We start from the raw sequence: 17,004 nt of genomic DNA on the forward strand, positions 1-17,004 counted from the left end.
TTACCACACCAACATGTGATCAATACAAAAATGTTCAACAAAATATTTTAAAACCTTCAAAACCTGATGTGTATCCCTTACAGGTTTTTGACTAGCCACATCTCCAGTGCTCAATAGCCTAATGGCTACCATACTGGACTGTGCAACTTTAGGGACTAACCCAATGGGAGCCTTCAGTCCCACCAAGTACATAGTTAAAGCCATTATCCAGATCACTCAGGCCCTAAGCTCACCTTTTTCTTTACTGTCCAAATTGAGCGATTTCGTTTCTCTAGAATCCAAACTTCAATTATCTTGGAGCACAAGGATGTTCTTAATTGGGAGCTTAGGGAGCAACCTTCACTTTTAGATTTGAAAATAAGAGGAAGACTGGAATGATTTGCCACTCTAAGAAAATGTGCCAAGTGATTCAGCATCATATAAATTTACCCAGCTTGTGCCATGGAGGTAGGACAACTCTGAAATTGTGAAAACTCACAATACTCTCCAGCCCCATGCCAGGCAGAGTCATATATGTGATCTTGTTTATCTGTTAAGATAACTGTTGCAGGATAGGCATCATTATCCTCTTGCCCCCTACAGATTGGGAAACTGAGGCAGGGGGGTGAGGTGACTTGCTGGATATCACTCACTTAGTGGGTGGTAGGGCCAAGATTCAAACCACTGTCCCTTTCATTCCAAAATTGGTGCTTTTCAAGGCACTCCAAGGTTCCAGGGACTTGGGCTTAAAAATAACTGCTCTAGAAAATAAAGTCTAAGGTAGGGTGGGAAGTGTTGTTTTTGTTAATGTTTTAGCAGATTTTTCAGATCCCAGCCTCAAGTGCTTTGCACATCAAAGACTCCCTTGGCTGAGCAAGCTGACCAGCACTAGGAGAAACTCTGACTCCTTCATGTTCCTGCTCTGCTGAGAAGCTAGAGGCCAAGCCAATATGAACTTTGCTGGGAGTAGAAGCTGGGCCTCCTTGACAGGTGTAGTAAGATGAAGAAGATTATGTCTGTTACACTGAAGAGCACCTTGGAATAATGGCGCTCTCTCTAGCTTTATCTTTAAACTCCCTGGTCTGCCCTTAGTATGCCAAGCTGCCTGCAGAATGATCATTCACTACCTCCAATCTCTGGAATTGCTCCTACCTCAAACCCAGCCCAGGCCTCCTGATCCCTAGGATGTATTCAAAGACTCACCTGTGTAGGTCTGAGTTTCATTACACTCGTCAGGCAAGGGATTCGGGGAGCTTTAATTTAACGCTGGTGTTGAATGCTTTTAAATTATTTTAAATTTTCTGAGACACCCAGGTGCAACACACATCTTTTATAAATTATAGAGCAAGTGCTGTGGAGGTTGGGTGCACAGAAGGGCCAAGGATCGGAACAGATCCCCAAAGGATGAGATATATTTCTGGCATGAAGGAAGAGCTTAGCGCACACCTATCATTATTGTTAATGGGACTGAGGTGTTTGGCTTTCTCTAGAGGCGCAGCACAATGCAAATTTGGCTCTTGGAATTCAGTTCCTTACTGCTCCCGGCCTGCTCAGTAGCACCGAGCCCTGGTGAAATGTGTGTCAAGTTCTTCAAAACAATTATTGCTGCTGGAGAAAAAAATGATCAGCGAAGTACTCTGAAGTTAACACCTCCTCAGAGCTGGAAATGGAAATGGAAATGAATTCTGGAAATGTTTGCATTCTTTTTAATATGAATCCACAGACATGTTGGCTGCTGTGTGCAAAATGAGAGATGGGATTTTAACAGATGATAATGAGCTTAGAAGGAGTTTGCAAGGCGTAGAGGCCAGAGTAAAAGACTGGTGGTTGTGGTTTGGGTTCTTGCCACAGTTCTGCTGTGTGACCTTGGGAGAGCTGCTTAACCTCTCTGGGCCTCCTTTTGTGAGTCTGACTTATGAAAGTGTTACGACCAATAATTTATGTTAGAGAAGATTAGCTAGAAGTCCCATCAGATGTGACTGAAATTCTCCCAAACACAGGAAAACGCATCTGAAGAAATAGTCCTGTAGAAGGTAAATGCTTCTCATTCCTAGAACCACTGTGGCCTAGATCCTCTTGGTTCCTGGACAGAGATGATTTGGGGAATATCCCAAGGATGGGATGGGAGATTCCTCCACCCAGAACTTTCCATTTACAGGTAGAAGCAGAGCCAGAAAATTCTGACATGAACCATGAGGCATGGACTGGGATATTAAAATGAGACTCACTGTGTTTCAGTTTTGGCTGAGGCTCCAGAGACTGAGAAGTATCAGTGAACATTAGAAGCCAAGAAAGCCCCAATCCAAAGTGAAGTTCTAGACCACCTATGGCAGCCATTATTAAGTTTTGTCCCCTGGCCATAATCTGCCTGGAGGCTGTAACGTGGTTGGGGTTAAGGAAGCTGCCTTCCTTCCAAGAGAGTTGAGAGTGTGCTCTGAGTCTTCTGGGCAAATGCTCTCTCCATGCACTGGGGTTGAGAAGGAAGGGTGACTCCCCTCTTTTCAATCCAGCTGAGATAGGCTTTAAAAGAACCACTTGGAGAGCTTGACCTGTGTCCCCTTCAGTAGGTGGGGTCAGACTCACACCTGAAGAAGCCCACAGGCAGGAAGCTTGCTGAGACAGGGTGGCAGGGTAGAGGAAAAACTGCCATTGAGGGCCAATTACACTTCCTCAATGGCAGTTTTTCAAAGATTAGATGTGGGATCCTAGGAAGGGAGCTGGCTTGGCAAAAATCTTAGACCAGTCTCATATGGACCACCTGGAAGGGAGATGGGACCCAACGGGGCCAGTGGAGTGCTGAATGAGCAAGGGCTGAAGGAGGAAAGGTGATTTCCATTGCAGTTAAAGTTTCCAAAGAAGAGAATGGCCCCCAGAGAGACCAACCGAAAGGTCTCCATTGGGAATCTGTCCAACCAGAAGGTAACAACGTGGGTTACGGCTATGGAAGTCAAATATGACAAAGTTTCCAATTCCTTACCTCTCCTCTCCACCATCTCAAAGCCCCGCAGGAGCCTGAAGCAGCCTGGTGATGTAGGGAGGAGGAGAAGGACAAGGCAGAGGGGGAATGGAGAAGAAACCAACCATTCTCCCTCCCCCACTGCTCTGGCCCAGGGTGGGAGGAGAGAGAAGATTTAAGATTTGCATTAAGTTTGAAGTGTTAATGATTAGGGCAGACTGAATATTTTAATTATTGAAATTAAGCTATTCTTATAACTTAAAGTGGCCTGAGAACTTTTTCTTATCTAAGAATGACAGGAAAAACCATGGGACTTGCTTGATCATTTATCTCATGAGTGGGGAAAAATTATCTACAGTGAGAAAGAATAAAATTGTTACCTGCCTGCACTCTCCCGAGCTCAAGTCATTCAATGTACCAGTTACTTCCTCTTCAGGGACAGCAGTGTGTTAGCAGTGATTAAGGTACCACCCTCTGGTACAGATGTGATTTGGTGACAGCATTTTGTCAATTCACAAACCCAGCTGGACACATGAGATGGCCCATGATGACAATGAAGTCACTGATCTTAGAGGCATAGCTGAGAGACATTTGGAGATGTGTTGCCTCTTTCCAGTCCCTGAATGTTTAGTTGGTGTCCCAGAACAAATATACTTCCAAAAGTGCTTCACTAGAATGTATATTTGAGTCATAAATACTCTTAGACCAAAAAAAAAAAAAAAAAAAAAAATTTCATTTCATTTTATCAATTACATACTAAAGTACAGAGAGGTTAAGGCATTTACTAAGGTCACTATTCTTTTGATTGCAAATGACAAAACTAAGCCAGAAACAGGAAGAAAGGAAGGAAAGAAAGAAGGAAGGAAGGAGGGGAAAAAAGGAGGGAGAACAAAAGAAAACTGGAGAGGAAAGGGATCATTTATTAACATTGGGAAAGTCCAAGCATTACTCGTTGCAGGTATGGCCGCAGCCAGGTGCTCAATTAATGTCCAAAATGCATATTTCTCCATTTCTTACTAATGCATTTGCCTTTCTATGAGGTGACAAAAAATGGTGACCAGAGGCTCTAGCCTTATAGTCTAACTAACTGGGTAGTCTCAGTGAAATTAAGTACTTTTCTCCATAGTTCCAGTGAAAGTCACAGATTAAATTTCATTAACCTAGATTAAATTGCATTGTCCAGTGCTAAACTAATCACCATGACCCTGAATGTCCCTAAGGCAGGAGGAATCAGCTCCAAAGAAAACATGGACCAGGAGTGAGAAAGAGCTATTGTTACTTGGAAACAGGGAGGAGGGCCATAGACAGGCAAAAACAGCAGATGTCTCCTCTGGACGTAGAGCCAGTAAGTAAATGGCAAAACCAGGATTAGAACTTACATCTTTTGATTCCTAAACCAAAGATTTGCGTAGGCACAAAGTAATTTCATTGATGTATCTCTTTTAAAATGTGCTAGCCAGTATAAATAGGGTAAATTTAGGTCCAAACACTGAATTTATCCTGAACTCTTCGGTAAAGAGTCTGCTAAAAATAAACTCATGTAAACAAGATCATTTCATATACAAGATGGCAAATGGAACCATCAGCCTCATTTTATTAGTATTATTCAAAAAAATCATTTGTGCTCTAATTTACTCTGACACTAGAGAAAGCTCTAATTTGATAAATTCCTGATTCCAGATTACAAAGCGCCATTGCTTTCACATGAGTGAGACAAATTTAGAGTAAGCTGGCAATAGAGTCAAATCTATTCTTCAATGCTCTCTGGAGTTTTGTCAACCTATCACAATTAATTCCAAAAGTAAAGAGAGCTTAATAAGGCTTGTGGAAGTGACGAAGTTGTTAATTTGTCAGACAAGAGATCAAGAGCGTAAGTAGAAAGTCTAATGTGCAAACCTGCACGTCCTGCACGTGTATCCCGGAACTTAAAATAAAACAGAATTAAATATAAACGAACAACAAAAGACATTCTAATGTGAAGTTTGGGGATTTTCTCTTGTTTTGTTTATTTTCTTGTACATAAGAAAAGAAAAAGGTTTTCCTTAGAGAAATGACAACCAGATTTTTAAAAATCTGTATCCCTGCTACACAAAACTATGAAGCTTCAGTGAAGCGCCAGTTCATCCTGGTGGCTGGCCAGTCCCAGGTCGAATCCCTCAATCCCTTACCGGAAAAGCAAAAGCACAGCAATGGTGGGCAGGTGTGCTCTGACACAAACAGAGAGGGATTTCCGTAATCTCTGAACTCAACTCCTTGCTTAATGGAGATTAAACTTGGGATTGGGAGTTCATACCTCGCTCTGCCATGGCCTGAGATGAAGTGAGAGGGAGTTTGGAGCTGGAGGGTCCGCATGCCCTGAGTGCCTTCAAGGCCCTGAATGAAAGTTCTGGGGCCAGAAACGGACACGCTGAAGGTGGTTCAAGCTGTTTGAGAGCATAGGGATGGATGGATATAATTTTCAATGCATCATCACATAAATCACTGTGTTCACACAAACTTCCTAAGAAAGATGGGCTTCCCCTGACTTCCCCAATGAGAAGCCTATGCCTTGGAGGGGCAAGGGACTTATGCAGCTTACTAGTCTAATGAGAAGGCAGGACTACATCCAAGTTTACCAATTACCAGCCTTAGAACTAGAGGTCTGGCCTAGGGCCAAACATTCAATGAAGACTTCTTTAAAGCTTGATAAGGTTCCATCCATCCTTCCTTCCATTTGTCTGTCCATCTGTCTGTCCTTCTATGCATTCCGTTCATCCATCCATCCATCGATCCATCCATCCATCCATCCATTCATTCATCCATCCATCCAGCAAATACCCTCGTGTGGCAGACTGTGCAGATGAGACACAGTCTTTGACATCTGGGAGTACATAGCACCAGGGAAGCACACATTCAACAAATCCTTCCAAGAGTGATGAGTATTGAAGTGGAGCATAGCAAGGAGCCTGGTCTAGTCTCCCAGGTCCTCCTGGGAAAACACTACAGCCCCAGGTGTGAATCTCTAAGAGTGTCACAGCCAACGTGGGACAACAGCTGGAAGGACGAGGCTGCCCAGGGCGCCCTGCACAGAAGGAAGGCTTTGTGCTAGCTCCGTGTGGAAACTCTGACTCGGGGCAGTGTGGGCTTTCAGATGAATTTCCTATCATTTATCTTCTTATCAAAAGGTTTAATCACTTTCCGCTCTCCTGACTGTATGGGAATAATGAGCTTATTCTATCCCTACCAATACAATGCACAATAGAAACAGTTCAGAGACTATTTGGCCTTCTAAAATGAATGTTTTTACTGTATAAACATCATTAAATCCACAGTTAAAGGAATGTTTAAAGAAGAAAAATCAATCTCAGTAATCCCACACACAGCTACTTCGTCACTGCATATTGCCTGCTGGACTTTGTGTGAATAACAGAATGAATTTTATGTGAAAATTAGTTGTCATCTCATTTCCCCAAGAAGCTGAATATATTCTGACATGGAATGGACCCATGGCTTTTGGAGAAGAAAGCATGCTCCTTCATGATTTTCAACTTCTCTGTCTAGAATGAAAAAGTGCTTAAAAACGGAAAACAAATCGCCGTGGTTTCTGAACAGAGTTCGTTTACTTAAGTCTTGTTCTGGAAACAGTTAAAAATTTCATTACATTCCTTGAGGGCAATGTCTATATCATATACCTTGATGCTCAATTAGCTCACACCCCTAAACAAAGCTCCTTTATATGAAGTCAGACTTATTAAATAACAAAAGCAGCATGAAACTTGAGACATTCTAGGCTGCAGTGGTCCCTAGTACGTGTTCGGCCGGCCCCGCACAGAATGATCAGTCAAGTCTTCAAAAGCGATTCCGGCTTACCTAGACTCCTTTATCTAGCTTCTCGCCCAGGCAGAAGTCAGGTCCCTCATCCTCCCTCCACCATCGAAAAGAGAGAGTGCTTTGCAAGTCATCAGTTATTTTGTCCTGAGGAAGGATTCATCACTGATACTGTTACTTCAGCTGCATTAAACTGTTTTTTCAATTGTACAATAAAGGTAGATTTAGGAACCTGCAAGTAAGTGAAGAGCTATGGGAGGCAGGGAAGGGCCCCCAAAGCACTCTACAGCCTTGCTACTCAAAGTGTGGTCCATGAACCAGCAGCATCTGCATCCCCTGAGGGCTTATGAGGAAGGCAGAATCTCTCAGGCTCCACCTCGGCAGTACTAAATCAGAATCTCCACTGCAACCAGACCTGTAGTGGGGGCTAATGTTGCTGATCAGGGACTACATTTTGAGAGCCCCCGCCCTAGAGCTATTCAGGGAATCCACACACTTAAAATATCCCGCCTAGGTGTTTTGCAGTGGGGGCAGAAGAGGCAGTTTATTGGTTTTCATTGCCTTGTTGTCAGTGCAGACCAACTGGTAGGGCACATGGGACCCTCTTAGCACAGCATGCTCACACTGAATAAAAATGTTAATTGTGCAGTTCTGAAGCCATGCCATATAGAATAGTATTGGTAAAGTCTCATATTATACACAGAATTGGAATCAATGACAATCCTCCAAAATTAAAAAAAAAAAAAATCCATCAAGAATTGCAGAATTCCAAGACTGGGAAAGGTCTTGGAAACAGTATATACTTTTCCCATGTGTTAGGCCACAGAAATGCCAGCCATCCTTTTCCAGGCTCTGTCATCTGTGAATCTTGTTACTGTTTACATATACCAAAGAATTCATTAGTATCTGTGTGATAATTTTGCTAATATTATAATCTTTACTGATATAATTTATTATCTTTTAAAAATCTATTAGAGTGGTATCATCTAAAAGACTCCTGAATGCGATGTTCATGCTAAAGCTGGTAAAAATCTCTCCCAAATCAAAATCTTTGCGAAGGAAGTTACATGTGGTAAAACACCACAATGAAGCCCATCCTCACTCTCTGATGTGCTGTTAATGTGGGAAAAGGCTCTGCAAATTATTAAAAATAATGCTAAGAAAATAAAGAGCAGCTTTAAAGCAAAAAGGCAACACAATAATTAGAGATTTATGTTCTTCTGGAACACATCCAACTTTACATTTATTGCTATGGGAAAATTTGTCTTGAGTTATGCAAGGCCCTCAAAACAGCATCCGTTGCATAAAATATGACCACTACATATATGAGAATATTTCATTCCTCAGGTAGCTGAAGCCAGAAATGTGTTCTGACGTGTCCAGCATGATTTCTCCACTTGCTTATGGAACCCATTCCCCACTGGGCAAGGCCTCGCGGTCTCCTGGGGCCACTCATATCATATTGCAGGTAGTGATCATATGATCACATGATAATTATGCCATTACCAACAAGAGAGCTTGTTTTTAATTCATTCTGGTTTTTTTTTTTTTAAATCCAAGCTGATAATACTGCTTGAGCTCTAGGCTTGAGTGAGGCTCTTGCCTTGTCTGCTATGCTCAATAGGTGTTTTACTCCTCAGTGCCTCAGTTTCCTGTCTGTAGAAAGAGATTTACCCTCTGCCTGACAGTCACTGCCTAAAGGGAGTTGTATGAAGGACAAAGAGCCATTGAACCATGGCACCTTTAGGAAGTAGGGGAGCAGGGGCCTCAGCCGTGTCTCCAGCGGGGGAATGGTATGCTGGTCCATCCACACTCTGGCCTTGGTGGGTGGGGGCCATCACAGGGTGGGACACAACCATCGCATTCTTTTCCTCTCTGCAAGACTATGGTAGTGTCTCCTTGGCAGTGTAAAATGTAGGGCTGCATCTCAGGAGAGAGTGAGGTTAGCTGTGGGGTCTCCGTAAAGTGGCCAGTCAAAACTGTGAGGGGATGAGCTCTGAGTATTAAAAGGTAAGGACCAAATGAAGTGGAGTTGTGGAAAACATTCCTACCTGAGGAATGAGAAGAGGAGGAGCTTCCAAAAAAAGGGCTGAAGAAGATGATCAGAGAGGTGGTGTGAGAGGCGCCCATAGAGGACACGTGTTTTCCTCGCCTCTGCAAACTCCATCTTGTCCATTACCCTGAGTGGAGTGTCACTGAAGTCAGAGAAGAAGAATTGAGTTGAACTATATGAAATTGCCATTTTTAGGTTAACAAGATGAAGTTGATCGACTACTGGCAATTTCGTATGGTTTAGCCTAAAATTACCTACTAGGAAGGCTTGGAAGGTGGGAGTCTCTGCAATTTGCCTATGGTGGGAGGTGGGCATGGCAAGGGTGGTAGTGAGTGGAGCTGAGTGGAATAGGGAGAGCTCTGTCTGTCCCCTCTATGGGGGGTGCTGTGTGAGCAGGAAGGGGGTTCAGAAATGAATACACACCCTCTAGTCCAACAAATGGTGACTGCGTTGAAGAGGAAGCCTACTCATATTGATAAGAGGTCAGGAAAAACAAAAACCTCCCTACTGTGGAACCCAATAATGCAGCATTTCTATAGAAAACTAGTACATGGCAATCTCCAAGAGGAAGGAATAGGATACACTATTTCCTAAAAGTATTTGATCACAACATACATTGTTTTCATGGAGCTTCTCTCAGGACTGGTGTTTTGCCAAATGTATTTTGGTCATTCAGACAGGAGTTGGGCTGAAATACCTACGCACAATCTATGGAACAAAAAATTAATAGTGTAAACCAGATTTCTATTTTCAATAGAAATATGAAAATACTTTGGGGGAAAAGACTTTCCAAAGAGCTGAGAAGTATTTTAGAAGCACAAAGTACACATAAATTATGTATATATTATTAATAATAAATAAATTATTCATTAAAACATGTTCCCTAAAGATATGGCTGAAGCAAGACTAGGTCAGCCTAGTTGAAGACATATACTTAAAAGTAATATGACTACATTGCTTCAAATATATTCACACGTTTCAATCATCCAAACTAGTTCCACCATTTTATTCTGTATTTAAACCTTTTTAATCTATCTATGTAATTCACTAATTCATTTGAAAACATGTGAAGGGTACTGTGCTTGGTATCATGAGGCTACCAAGATGAATAAGGCAGGGAATTTGCCTTCAAGGAGATTTCTGTGAGAGAGGTGCTAAACCAGGTAGATTAGAATGAATATTCTCCAAGGTAGAAAGTGATTAAATAGTATAGGAAAGACACAATTAAGTGCTAGGGGCTTCTGAGGGAGGGAGGTTGCTTCCAGCTATGGATGAGAGAGGACTTTGGAAAGGAAATTCTATCTGCGAAGGCAGGGCAGTGGAGTTGCTGGTGAAGAAGGCATTGCAGATGGAGTGAATAGTGGGCAGAAAGAGCATCCTTTAGTGGGCATCATAGATTGTGTTTCGCCACTTAAGCACAATGTTTGTATAGTCCAGAAGACAAACTAAGGATTGAGACTTGATTCTGTAGGTGATACGGAGTGCCAAGTGTTCGATCAGAGGACTGACCAACCTGTGACAGTGGGAGTGTGGGAGATAGAACTGACAACTGCAAACGCAAAGGACAGGAGGTCATAAGAGGCTTTAATAGAGAGTTCTGAGTTAAAAGAAAAAAAATGTATACTGTGAAAATATGAAATCTTTAGCTCAGCTCTGTCTGCCTTGATATTAACATATTTCACAACCCATACCTGAGAGTAATCAAGGAGATTCTGGCAATATGCACAAAGTGATTTGCCAAATACATGAGAATGGAAAGTGCCTTTGTGTTCATGCTACTTAAAGTAGCATAGAAACAAAATAAATGACTCTGGGGCCTTTCAGTGTGGACCCTGGGAGATGCTCACATTGGGTTATCATTAATGGTAAATGGCCCTGTAAAGATATGGTACATGAGCGGCATTTGAGCAACAAAAAATAAAACAACACAGTGCGTGGGCTGTGGAAGATACAGCCAGTATGACCCCTATGATTGAACACCTGCCATGTTTTTTTTTAAATTTAATCTTCATATCAGTTGCAATGTATTATATTATCTCTATTTTATAGATTAAAAAAGAAAACATTTAGGCTCAGAATAGTCCAAAAAACTTTAAAGAAGCAACCTTGCAAGCCAGGGGCAAGGCCTCAATTTGAATCCAGGCCCTTTTCACCCCAAAAGAAAGGCTGTGCAGAAGCCACACCTTCGCCTAATGAACACTAACTCCCTGCCTTCTCACCATCTTGAATCCCTTATCTGTAAAATCAGGGGCGAATTGGGGGAAAAAGGTAGGCAGGGACTAAGTCTGTCTATTTCACAGGTCTATTTTGAAGCTCAAATGTGGAAGAACCTTTCAATTCTGAAGCAAGAACTTTATTAACGTGTATGTTTTGAGGGAGGTATGGGGTGCTGCCGGAGCTGGGCAAAGTGGGGGCTCTTCCAAAAAGCAGCTAGGCCATCCTCGGGAGGAATACACATTTAAGCAGGTGGTCACAGAGGCGGCTGAGAAAGAAGCCGGAAGAGTTAAGAACAAACTAATTCAGGCTCTGCAGCTTTGCCTATGGCCAAATCTGGGTCCCAACTTACTGAAACTGGAACCCCCTTTCCCCCTTCTGGTTGGCCCTGAGGCTTTGGGCCATAACTTGCCAGGTACAGTGAAGCCTGCAGAACCACCTCATGTTGCCCACCCAGTGTCCTCCCATCGCTGGCCTGGCCCCAGGCCTCTGGCCAGGTGCTGGAGCTGATAGACAGCCCGAAGCCAAGGTCACCACCAGCAACACTGACAAGGGATTTGGTCTGGGTCCATGAAGCTTGTCCTGCCACTGGGAGAGAAATGTATTCAAAATGTAGTCAAGAAGGCTTCCTTTCTCTGCTAGCAGAGGGGGCCTATGGCTCCCCACAGTCTGCATGATAAATCAGTACAAAGACACCAGCTTCAAGGCCATAAGGGACTCTTATTATCATAGGCCAAACACAGAGCCAGTGCTGCAGGATTTATTTTCTAGTTCATAAATCTCAGTTGATTAGAGCATGTCCTCACAGCATTGTAGAGCCCTCTCCAGCAGGAGCTGTGCATGAAGCTACGGCCGTGGTTCCCAGGAGTCTAGGGCCAGCAGAGAAGGTACCACTTACCTGGCAAGCAACACACTTTTGGTTTGAATTCCAAGTGTAAAGAAATACCGTGGGGAGGGAGAGGAGGTTCTACCTAAATTATCCAGAAAATGGCCTCCTCTGCTTGGCTTGATGAGGGAAGAGTTGCCCTTTGGGGCTTTGTGCCACCCACCAATGAAAACTGGAAATTTTTCCTGGGCTCCGGACCCCCAGCTGAGCTTTGATCAGGTGTGAATGGGTCCACGAACTTCCTGAAATTATTTGGGATGTGTCTGCATCATACGTATTGTGTATGTACCAATGAGAATCCCTCTTGGGAACCTTATTAGTCCCGCTGTTGGTCTCTACTGGGACCTTACAGGGCCCATAGCTTTCTTATATCTTGAGAGAATCATGATCCAAAAATAGTTACTAACTTGTGCTCCAGGAAGATACACCTTCTCCATTCTTCCTTTCTGAGAAGCAGAACCCTATGCTCCCAAACAGCCATGAGCTGCTTTTGCCTGCCTGGAACATTAACTGCAGGCAGGTTCTATGGCATGACTCTCAAATTGCTGTTTAGCTTTTCAGAAATTGGCAGCATTTTCTCCCTGACTCTTGCAAGGACACTTCACCTCACCCTTCCTGGCCTTTCTTCCTCATAAAGCCAGCTTCTAAAAGAGTAGAAACAGATACTCGGTTACCCCCTGGGGTAGGGGCCTTCAGGGGACAGAGTGCAACCTAGAAGGAGGCTCAGGAAACTTTGCATTCTGAGGCCTGGGAATTGGAGGAGCCGCTGCCTAGGCCCGGGAAATGAATGTAACAGCTTGCATAGAGCTCAGTGTGCTACATAATCCTGTCTTAAAAGAAAGAATACCCCCTAGAGGTAAACAAGAACTATCAGAAGGCCTCAGAGCAGCCGCAGTCACCCTAGCCAGAAAAGACATGACAGCCACAGAATTGTAAAGAGCTAGCTGAGAGCAGCACGGGATGCGTACAGATGCAAAATATTTCCAGGGCAAAAAAAAAAAAAAAAAAAAAAAAAAAAAAAAAAAAAAAAAAAAAAAAGGCCAATGTCAGAAGCCAGGGGGATTCAGGCGACAGAAGTGCCTCTCCTCCTGTCTCCCTCCTGAATAGGTGTCCCAGGGGTCCTTGAAAGCTGGCAGTGCTCACTGGAGAGGCATGGAGGGCTGAATGCCTCGCTCCAATTAAAGCCTAAGGACCGACCCCACAGCGTCCCAGCTGTGCTGCTGCTCCACTTGGGAAAGCAAACCCGGACAAGCTCCGCCATTCAGGAAAGCTTCGGGCCTACGTTGTTCTCACGGAGCTCGCGTGAACAGGAAACGCTGTGGTGTCCAGATCCACTCTCCTTAGCAGCTCAGCGCATCTTCGCTGCTGTCATCTGCTTCTTCAGAGGGAGAAGGGAGAGTGTGGAAAACCACGCTGCCCAACAGTCCCCGATCTCTTTTTTATAGCGTGCTCTGCTCCCAGTTCTGTTTCTAAAGGGGTTAGCGGTCGGGCAGCAGAGGGCACCTCCCACCCTGGAGGCCGCTTTTTTCTTCCCTGAAGTCCACTGTGAGCTCCAGCAGGTATCAGAAGGGACTGGAGCAGGCAAGTGGGGACTGAAGCAAATGGACAGCAACTTCATGAGAGGATGCACATCCAATGTCTTCAGGTCGGCTGACCTTTCAAGAGAAGCAGGAAATCTGTGTTTGTAAGTGAAAGGTTCCATTTACAATGGTTGGCTCAGGTTTTAAAAGAGTAGTTTTGTAGGAAAAACACAGGCAGGGGTCTCCTTTGTGCTTCCTCTGCTCTGCAGGGAGGTGGTCCTGCAGGCCCTGGTACAGTGAAGCCTGCAGAACCACTTCATGTGGTTCTGCACACCCCTGCACACCCCAGCTAGTTCCCCTACCTCCTCATCCATACCAGCAATGCCCGGGAGCCTCACCTGGCACAGCCATGTAGAGCAGCCAGCTCCAGAGAGCCTTGAGGCTGAAGAAGAGATTTGCTCTTTCTGCAATATGTAGAATTCACGGAGCCACAGATCCACAGATGTTACCAACAATTTTGGCCCCTCCATAATCACCATTTCTGGTCAAGAACAAGTTCCCATATCCTTGTCAGCTGTAGAATCTGAAACAAGACATGGTAAAATGACACCCACTTTTGCCTCATGTGGCCATGATGGAAGAATGACAGCCCTTAAGCATTCCGAGCTCCTCTCAAAACAAACAGTCATGACAGCTTCATCACTGCACGCTGAAATAATAGTTATTGGCCTTATTACAAAACCTCAGTATTCTCATGGCATCATACTCTAGCCATATCTCTGTGAAGTACCAGAGACGTCTACTGTTTTCCTCATTTCACTGTATGGATTGAAACTGAGGAAGGAAAAGTTTGAAACTGCTCAGAGCCCCCACCTGCATTCAGGCTTAGGATTTGGATCCTGGGGGTCTCATCTTAATATCACTTCACGCTGCCTCCTCTATCCCTCTGCATACATTCTTTTCCTGTCCTGTGGCAAAATGAGACTTTCTTTTCTCCTCTTCCCCTTCTTTCCTTCTTCTATTCATTCCTTCACAGGAAGTTAGAGCAAATATTCAAAGCCTTCATTATCATAGTAGACTTTTAAAGTTTTGCCCCTGAGAGGGAGTCAATATCCTTAAGGCTGTTTTGCTAGCAGATGACTTACTGTGAATAAACGGAGCCCAAATCCTCTTACAACAACATACTCAGCATCTCTCTGGTGTGACACCTGGATACTCATGCCCCTCTGCAATTCTTGGGGCCCCACGAGCACTCATAATTGGTGAATGGACAAACTTGCTTTCTGGCAATGAACCAACCATACCTATGTCCCCTTCTAAGTATTACAAAGACAATCAAAGAATTGCCCACTTTTATATGATTCTTTATGAAGCATTTGCAATGTGGAGCTGAACCAGATACAGTTAGGAAGACCCTTTTAAATCTCCCTTTAAATATCTTGCTCTCTGATTTACTAGAGTGTTGTATATGTTTTGCCAGAAAAAAAAGGTAAAAAAATTCATCATTGATAGTTACCTTCTATATTCTTAAGTATTCCAGCTTTGCTTTTGAGCACAGAAGTTCAAGGCCTTTCTTTCTCAACCAGTGAATTAGCCAGTCAGGTTAACAACTGATCATCTCTGCCTCAATCTCTAAAGGACATTTAGGAATATTAAAAATACTGTCCTTGCAAGTATTACTGCAAGATTTGAGATTTATCGTACAATATAGTGACTATAGTTAATCCTGATGTATTGAACGCTTGAAAATAGCCAAGATAGTAGATTTGAGGTGTTCTCACTACAAAAAAAATGCCAAGTATGTGACATAATGCATATATTATTTAGCTCAATTTAGCTATTCTACAGTGTATACATATTTTAAAACACCATATTGTATACCATAAATATATATAATTTTGTCAATTAAAAAATAAAATGCAAAAAATCCTTGGGTCCTTCTTCAATCAATGAAAAAATACATATGAATGAACAAATTATATAAAATAATATTTAGCCAAACTGCTAAAATATGTGATAGAGACAGCAAATTTTCCAGGAGCTCAAAGGGCAAAGGGAGAACAATGAGAGCTGGAAAAATCAGAGAAACTTCCTGGAAGAAGTGATATTTGGTCTAGAACTTGAGAAATGGGAACAACTGAATTGGAAACTTAGGGGTTGGAATGACCTTGCTTTAATTGGCTGGGAAAAATCAAATTTCTGGTTGTGTTGAGATGGGAAAGCAAATGGAATCAATAAACAACATAGAGAAAACATTGGGTGAAACTATGGGGAAATCGCAGGCTTTTACGTTCAACCTCCTTTTGTTAGAGTTTTACGAAAATTAGTCTGGTAGTAGTACTTGACTGGATGCAGAACACACAGGCCAGAAGGGATAGCCAACGCTGAGTGCTAGACTGGGCAACTACTATAGACTGAACGTTATATCCCCCAAATTTCATGTTAAAAACCTCACCCCCAGTGTGATGGTATTAGGAGGTGGGATGTTTAGGAGGTGATTAGGTCATGAAGGTGGTGTCCTCATGAATGGGATTGGTGCCCTTATAAAAGAAACCCCAGAGAGCTGCTTCATCCCTTCTACCAAGTGAGAAGACAGCTGCCCATGAACCAGGAAGTGGGCCTTTACCAAACAGTGATCTGCCAGCACCTTCTTCTTGGACTTCCCAGCCTCCAGAACTGTGAGAATGTGTGTGTGTATGTGTGTGTGTGCACGTGTGTGTGTGTGTGTGTATATATTTAAATCTATGTACTTAATATTTAAAATAAATAAATAAATATATATATTTACTGTTTATAAGCCACCTGGTGTATGGCTTAAAATATAAACCATAGACTAGTCTATGGTCTGTAATAGCAGACTGAGCAGACTAAGACAGCAACTGACATGTGTTAAAAATAAAGAGATCTTACAAATCTACAAGAAAATAACGAATACCCTCCTTGAAAAGGACAATATTAAGCATGTTGCAGGAAAAAAAAATGAGAAAATATATAACTTCCTACACACACACACAAAGAAAGTTAAAAAACACAAGTTGACAAGATTAAATAAAAAGATAAAAGCCAATGCTAATAGGCAAAGGGGCACTATCATACACTGCTGGTAAGAGTACAAATTGGTGTATGTTCTGTATTTGCTATCATGTGCAGACTTTTGACCCAGCAGGTAAGTCTACCTTTCAGAACTTATCCTAAAGAAAGAATTAAGAGTCTGTACAAAGAATTTGTGCAAGGATATTTATTATATCAAGCCTATCTTGGTCAAAAATTAAAATAAATTTTTAAAGTTGGAGGCCGAGAACAATGGATAAGAAATACGTTTATTGATATGGAAAGTTGTTTGCCATATTATCAAGTCTTTTTAAAGGCATAGAGCATATCACAAAACAGTATGTGTTGTGTGATCCTATTTGCATATAAAAGCAAAATGAGTCAATACATGTATAAATATATAAACACATACCTAAACATACATTTGTCTCTCTACACACATATAAATGTATATATATACACACATATATATGTATATCTACTCAAGTATATATATAACTGAACACAGTCATGTGTCACTTAACAAAGGAGAAATCTT

The 17,004-nt window shown here is 42.6% G+C and overlaps 1 protein-coding gene and 1 long non-coding RNA gene across 3 annotated transcripts in view; one reads left to right on the plus strand and one right to left on the minus strand.

Annotated features, from left to right (window-relative positions):
- Positions 1-17,004, plus strand: part of ATG12 (autophagy related 12) — a 1,142,999-nt gene that overhangs the window by 483,738 nt on the left and 642,257 nt on the right. The window lies entirely within an intron of this gene.
- LOC126956273 (uncharacterized) lies at positions 8,502-15,279 on the minus strand. Its single transcript, XR_007726269.1, has 3 exons — positions 14,932-15,279; positions 13,814-13,998; positions 8,502-8,937 (listed from the first exon to the last, which is right to left on the minus strand). It is a non-coding gene; the product is annotated as an uncharacterized LOC126956273 (long non-coding RNA).

The sequence above is a fragment of the Macaca thibetana genome, chromosome 6, assembly GCF_024542745.1.
Source record: "Macaca thibetana thibetana isolate TM-01 chromosome 6, ASM2454274v1, whole genome shotgun sequence".
Lineage (NCBI taxonomy): Eukaryota > Metazoa > Chordata > Mammalia > Primates > Cercopithecidae > Macaca > Macaca thibetana.